At 40.9% G+C, this 6602-nt stretch overlaps 1 protein-coding gene and 1 pseudogene across 2 annotated transcripts in view; one reads left to right on the top strand and one right to left on the bottom strand.

The window, feature by feature from the left end:
* Nucleotides 1–2229, bottom strand: part of LOC118393552 (heparan sulfate glucosamine 3-O-sulfotransferase 1) — a 25881-nt gene extending 23652 nt beyond the window's left edge. Inside the window, exons 1-2 of one of the 2 annotated variants that reach the window (XM_035786313.2) lie at nucleotides 1912–2229; nucleotides 445–586 (exon numbers count right to left, since the gene is read on the bottom strand). The gene's annotated coding sequence lies outside the window, so the exon portion shown is untranslated. The remainder of the gene's footprint in view (nucleotides 1–444; nucleotides 587–1911) is intronic. The other variant, XM_035786312.2, reaches the window with a different exon arrangement.
* The window catches only part of LOC127907077 (zinc-binding protein A33-like), a 50352-nt pseudogene continuing 44228 nt past the window's right edge, over nucleotides 479–6602 (top strand).

Genomic DNA, 6602 nt, shown 5'->3' with positions numbered 1-6602 from the left:
TCTCTCTCTCTCTCTCTCTCTCTCTTCCTCTCTCTACCAGCATCTATATTTTGCACGCACGCACGCACGCACGCACGCACGCACGCACGCACGCACACACACACACACACACACACACACACACACACACACACACCAAAGTGACATTCACAGACCACTCCCACTGGCCACCGACTTCAATTAATGTCACCATGTCATTGAATTTATGATAACCCCTAGAGCCGATGTCCGGACCCCTGCAGAAATGTAATTAGCATAATAAAAAAATCCACGTAACAATCTGTCTGTTTTAGCTACCGATGCATCTCAATCCACCGCATCCCCCGATGTCGCACTTATGCATCTGTGGTGACAGAGCTAAAGCGGTGTTTGCTAGACCATGAGACTTCCCCAAAAAAACGGTTCTCTCACAAAATCGTATGTAGCGTCCGAGAGGTTAATTACCCTTCTATAGAAAGATGAGACTCTCACGAACACAATGGTGTTCTCCGTTTCGCTCTACGAACACCACAAGCGTCTTGGGACTCCTCTTAAGACGGTACAGCCAATCTGCCAACGTCTGTCTGTAGCGTCCGAGCAGTTTGGCCTACACACAAACACGTACTTGCCAGTTGAAACATTTTATGGAACTATACAGTACATGTATAATTTGTAAATGTATCCTGATCTTTCCTATATCTGAGAGATATAGTAAAGATCGGCAAACATTTTTTATATAAATATTTTTTTACATGTATTTAACCACTTATTTTTGGTATTAAACAGACACTTCAGAAAAACTTTTTGGGGACTGTCTATGTATGTTTCCATGTAGTGAATCTGTTATTCAATGCGTTTGTATGGACTAATAGCCAAATAAAATTAATAGCCAATTAAGGCCAAATTAAACATCAAATATACACTACCTTTCTAAAGTTTGGGGTCACTTAGAAATGTCATTGTTTTAAAAATAAAATCATTTTTTTTTGTCCATTAAAATAACATCAAATTGATCAGAAATACAGTGTCGACATTGTTGATGTTGTAAATGACTATTGTAGCTGGAAACGGCAGATTTTTTTATGGAATATATACATAGGCATACAGAGGCCCATTATCAGCAACCATCACTCCTGTGTTCCAATGGCACGTTGTGTTAGCTAATCCAAGTTTGCCTAGAAGGCCAGCATCCCGGAGTCGCCTCTTCACTGTTGACGTTAATGAGGCACCTGCTTCTCAACTAGACACTCTAATGTACTTGTCCTCTTGCTCAGTTGTGCACTGGGGCCTCCCACTCCTCCTTCTATTCTGGTTAGAGACAGTTTGTGCTGTTCTGTGACGGGAGTAGTACACAGCTTTGTACAAGATCTTCAGTTTATTGGCAATTTCTTGCATGGAATAGCCTTAATTTCTCAGAACAAGAATAGACTGATGAGTTTCAGAAGAAAGTTGTTTGTTTCTGGCAATTTTGAGCCTGTAATTGAACCCACAAATGCTGATGCTCCAGATATTCAACTAGTCTAAAGAAGGACAGTTTTATTGCTTCTTTAATCAGGACAACAGTTTTCAGCTGTGCTAACATAATTGCAAAAGGGTTTTCTAATTATCAATTAGCTTTTTAAAATGATAAACTTGGATTAGCTAACACAACGTGCCACTGGAACACAGAAGTGAGGGTTGCTGATAATGGGCCTCTGTATGCCGATGTAGATATTCCATAAAAAAATCTAGTTACAATAGTCATTTACAACATAACAATGTCTACCCTGTATTTCTGATCAATTTGATGTTATTTTAATGGACAAAAAAAGTGATTTTAAAAGTAAAAAAAAAAAAGTATTGTGTATATATCTGTTTTTATACTTCAAATGATCTTTATATTAAAAGTGTGTGAAAAATGTAGTGTGTGAATAAGAGAGAGAGAGGTCTTACCTGAGTCACTGTGACACTGAACCTGTGTCTAGGGTTTCCGCTGTCTTCCTCCTCTTTTCCTCTTCTCTCAACTCCTTTGTGTCTGATCTCCTTTCAAAGCCTCTGAGAAAATCTAAGTGTTAGATAACTCCATTCAATGTTTTCCCTCTCTCCTCCTTTATTTCCCTCCTTCCTTTTCTTCCTCTTTCCTCTTCTCTGCTGTTTGTGGTGTGCTTGCCCCGCGTTACACTGAGGATATGTGTGTGTGTCTCTGCCTCTGTGTCAAAAAGAGTGAGTGAGTGAGAGTGTGGTGTTGAGTGTGATTCTGTTGAGTGTCAGAGCGACTGACAGAGAGAGAGCGACAGAAAGAGAGAGATAGAGAGCGACAGAGAGAGAGCGAGAGCGAGAGAGAGAGAGAGAGAGAGAGAGAGAGAGAGAGAGAGAGAGAGAGAGAGAGAGAGAGAGAGGGGGCGCAAAGCAAGCACAAGCACATCGACCCCTTAGGGAAATCCCTCCTCCCTCTTCCACCTGCCCCCTGCTCTCTCTCCATCAAGCCCTCTCTCCCATTCTTCTCTCTGATTTATTTTGTCTTTCACATACTTTCTCTGTCGATCTTTCATCCCAACACTTTGAAGGGACATAAGACTTAACGTGAATCTTTCCCTCCTTTTTGTTACTATGCATATTTTGATGATTTCTTTCCAGCCCTAACTATGCCTTAAGACGTTCTTAGACATATTTGTGAAGACATCTTGAGACATCTTACTGTGAAGATATTTCCTGGGAAATGATGACGTGTCTTTAAAGCCTCTACGTTGTGTGTCATTCAAGATGTATCCAGACATCTAAAGGTGAAGGTGAAGGCTGAGTATATAACAGCGTTTGATTTTACTTGAATACAAATGCAAGTGGGTTTTTCAACCTTCCCATTTCTCATACCATTCAATATAGACAGTTATTTGAGAATGAGACTTTGAGTAAAAATCTTTGACCTTTTCAGTTTATTGCGCTTATATCACTTGACATAAAGTGGAATTAGTGGCACTTATGAATAAGGTCTGAAGGTTTTTTCTCTCCTCAATCAAGATCGTTAAAAGCTTTGGGAAAGGCAAGCACATCTTAGCCTTTGTGTCATTTCCTTGATTTTGTAAGGAATGTATTAGCAGTAGTAATTATTGTAGAATAGATGAGAGCAGCAAATGTACCAAGTCCACCTCAGTTTCCAATGATCGAGACACATCACCAACGTACTTATCAAACTGCTCAAAGTTCCACAGACAATCAATGCATCGATTATAACTTTTAGTCAGGAATGCGTGTTCTGAATGAGTTCATTTGGATTCATACAATCTAGGTGAACATCGCTAATATTGTTCAGATTTGGTTGGAGGTTAGAGCATGGTGCTTTTATCAACAGAATTGTGGGTTTGATTTGGGCAACATACAAACTGTACAAATGGTATGTTGTTAAATTACCGTAGTAATATCTCAAAGTACATGCATGGCTGAAAGGCGATTGAATAAGTAAGATCCTCAAGTGACCTTTGGGACTGTGGGACTCCCAGACAGGTGTATTGGAGGGGTCTCTTGGTCTCATTCCATTGGACCGATAACACTCTTCAGCTTTAGCCCCATAATCTGTTCTTCTAATACAGTGGCAAGAAAAAGTATGTGAACCCTTTAGAATTATCTGGATTTCTGCATAAATTGGTCATCAAATTTGATCTGATCTTCATCTACGTCACAACAATAGACAAATATATTGTGCTTAAACTAATAACACACAAATTATTGTATTTTTTTGTCTATATTGAATACATCATTTAAACATTCACAGTGTAGGTTGTAAAACGTATGTGAACCCCTAGGCTAATGACTTCTCCAAAACCTAATTGGAGTCAGCTAACCAGGAGTCCAATCAATGAGACGAGATTGGAGATATTGGTTAGAGCTGGCTTGTCCTATAAAAAACACTCCCAAAATTGGAGTTTGCTACTCACAAGAAGCATTGCCTGATGTGAACCATGCCTCGAACAAAAGAGATCTCAGAAAATCTCCCCCCCACACACACCTCCCCCAACCCCCACATACACACACACACCCTTTATTTGCTGCATATGCCCTTTTCAACAGTTATATTAATCTCTATTTGTGTCTCTGCGCTCTCTCTCTCTGCTGTGTTTTTTTGGTGTGTATGTGTGTGTGTGGGGGGTACGTAGAGGGAGGGATTTTATGCTGGATTTTTTTTCAAAAATGAAAAGCTGCACCACTGTCGAGGTTCTCCTTGGGGGGTGCACTTCACCGAGCAACCCTACTCCTCTTATCCTAAACCCCTGGGATTCACTCCCCACTCCTCTACTCCTCCCTCTCAACCCTCGTTCTCTTCCCCTTTCCCTCCCTCCCTCATTCGTCTCATCACCCACTCCTCCCTCCCTTCTTTCCTTGTTAGTTCATCATCTCATCCGCCTCTCTTCATCTCCTTCCGATGCTCCAGCTACCTAGAGCTCTGATCCCAGTTTCCACGAAGGCCTCCAACTTTTCTCTTCCTCTTTGTCTCCTTATCAGACTGTGTCTGGGTCTGAAGTCTACCTCGCTCTTCCCAGACACTTCTTAGCTTATCTCCTTCCTCTCTCCCCGCAGCCCTCCCTCTCCTCCTCCCTTCTTTTTTTATCTTCTTCATGATAAACACTTTTTTACGCACACGCCTCTTTATTTTTGGTAGCACTTTATTTGGATAGCCTGGATTTTCCATCTGTAGATGCTCTACAGATGATCATACTATCAACAAACTGTCTGGTGATATGCAACTGCTTGCTAAGGCAGGATAAGGTTTAGAATAAGGGTTAGGGTTAGGTTAAGGGTTAAGTGTAGGGTTAGAATAAAGGTTAAGGTTAGGGTTAGATAGTTAGTTGAAATGTTTCTGATAGTCTGTAGAGCATCTAAAGATGGTCTACCAAAATAATGCAAAAGACAAGTCAACTGTGAACATCAGAAATGAATAATGCAAGACAGGAAGCAAACCCCACAACAACAACAAAGCACTACACTCAACCGCTACAAGAGCCGCTCTAATTTACAACCTGCCGTTTGTGTGTAGGGTTGTGTGTGTGTGCGTACATGCGTCTGTGCATGTGTGTGCGTGCTATAAAAACATCTGTAGTGATGGCACACTGTCAGACAGTAGAATAGGTGCTATAGTCGTTAAGTTGTTTCTCCACCCTGAAGTATCGCTTCACTCGGTTTCTCTATTGCCTACTCCAATAAAAATAACCTCATGACTATGAAATGTAGACCTCATTTAATTAAGGGCTGCATTTGGCTGTTATGGCGTGCATTTATGAAAGAAAAACTAACAGGTCTGTGAGAGCCGGAATTCTTACTGGTTGGTTGGTGATCAAATACTTATGTCATGCAATAAAATGCTAATTAATTACTTAAAAATCATACACTGTGATTTTCTGGAGTTTTGTTTTAGATTCCGTCTCTCACAGTTGAAGTGTACCTATGATAGACATTACAGACCTCTACATGCTTTATAAGTAGGAAAACCTGCAAAATCGTCAGTGTATCAAATACTTGTTCTCCCCACTGTATAGCACCCTTTCATTGGGTCTCAAAGTGCTTTACATTGTCATTTACCTCATCCACCATCCATGTAGCAGCACCCAGCTGCTGTTAACCAACGATGAGAAGTTGGATGTGCGAATTATGAAGATTGTTTTGTTGGCTTTGGCTGATATGTTTTACGACTAGAGTAGACAATACATGAGTAGATTTGGAGAGAGGGAAAAGCAACCATTCAGCAACTATTTAGGAGTAATTTCATTGTTTCATTCAGTGCCTGAACCTAGATTAGCACTCCTACTCTGAGACCCTTTATGAATACAGACCCTGGACCCTTTTTCTCTCTTTACAATCTTAGCATTTTCTCTCCTCAGAGTACGAATGCACTAATGATCTTTTCTCTTCTTCAATCAGAAATGAGATCATTCAACAGTCAAAAACACAAGACAAAACCCACTCTGAGAACATTTGGTCAAAGAGAGTTTGGCCCAGTCTCACAGCAGCACCGCTCCTAGTTGGGAATCTCTTAGTTCTATGGCATATGGTTCTCTTTTGAATCATCTATGGTTCTTTTTAGAATTCAAAGGTGACCAAAGTAAGTTCATTAGCTATTGATGCTTTGTGTAGTCGTGGCCGCTGAGCCAAACTAAAAAATAGACCCTAATTAAGCATAGAAACGGAATTACAGAACATTGACTTAAATGGGAATGTCTGTTCTAGTAAATATATTTCTGCGTAATTAGGTAACCACAGCCAGATGGGGTGGGTGAACTCCTGCTTTCCCTCAATGGCCTGTGTTCATAAGGCATCTCAGAGTAGGAGGGCTGATCTAGGATCAGTTTAGCCTTGCAGATAATAATGAATAAGATGATATGATCATGGGGAACCTGATCCTAGATCAGCACTCCTACTCCTCTGAGCCGCTTTATGAATACAGGCCGTGGTGTTTTTGTGTCTTCCTGTTTGTGAATGTGCCCAGGAAGTAAGTGAGGACCCACCTGTCACCATGGAGATGGGTTCCTATGGGGCTAAGGCCTGTGTGATTGCATCAAGTTCGTTGTTTGAACTTCAAGCCAAAGCACTTGTTTGGACCTCTGTCTTTGAGTGTGTTCCAATGGAGGTAATGAGCTGGGAGGAAACCATATGTG

This window comes from Oncorhynchus keta, chromosome 14, assembly GCF_023373465.1.
Source record: "Oncorhynchus keta strain PuntledgeMale-10-30-2019 chromosome 14, Oket_V2, whole genome shotgun sequence".
In the NCBI taxonomy this organism is placed as follows: domain Eukaryota; kingdom Metazoa; phylum Chordata; class Actinopteri; order Salmoniformes; family Salmonidae; genus Oncorhynchus; species Oncorhynchus keta.
The sequence above is the reverse complement of the archived record's forward strand: the minus strand, read 5'-3'. Positions and strand labels throughout refer to the sequence as shown.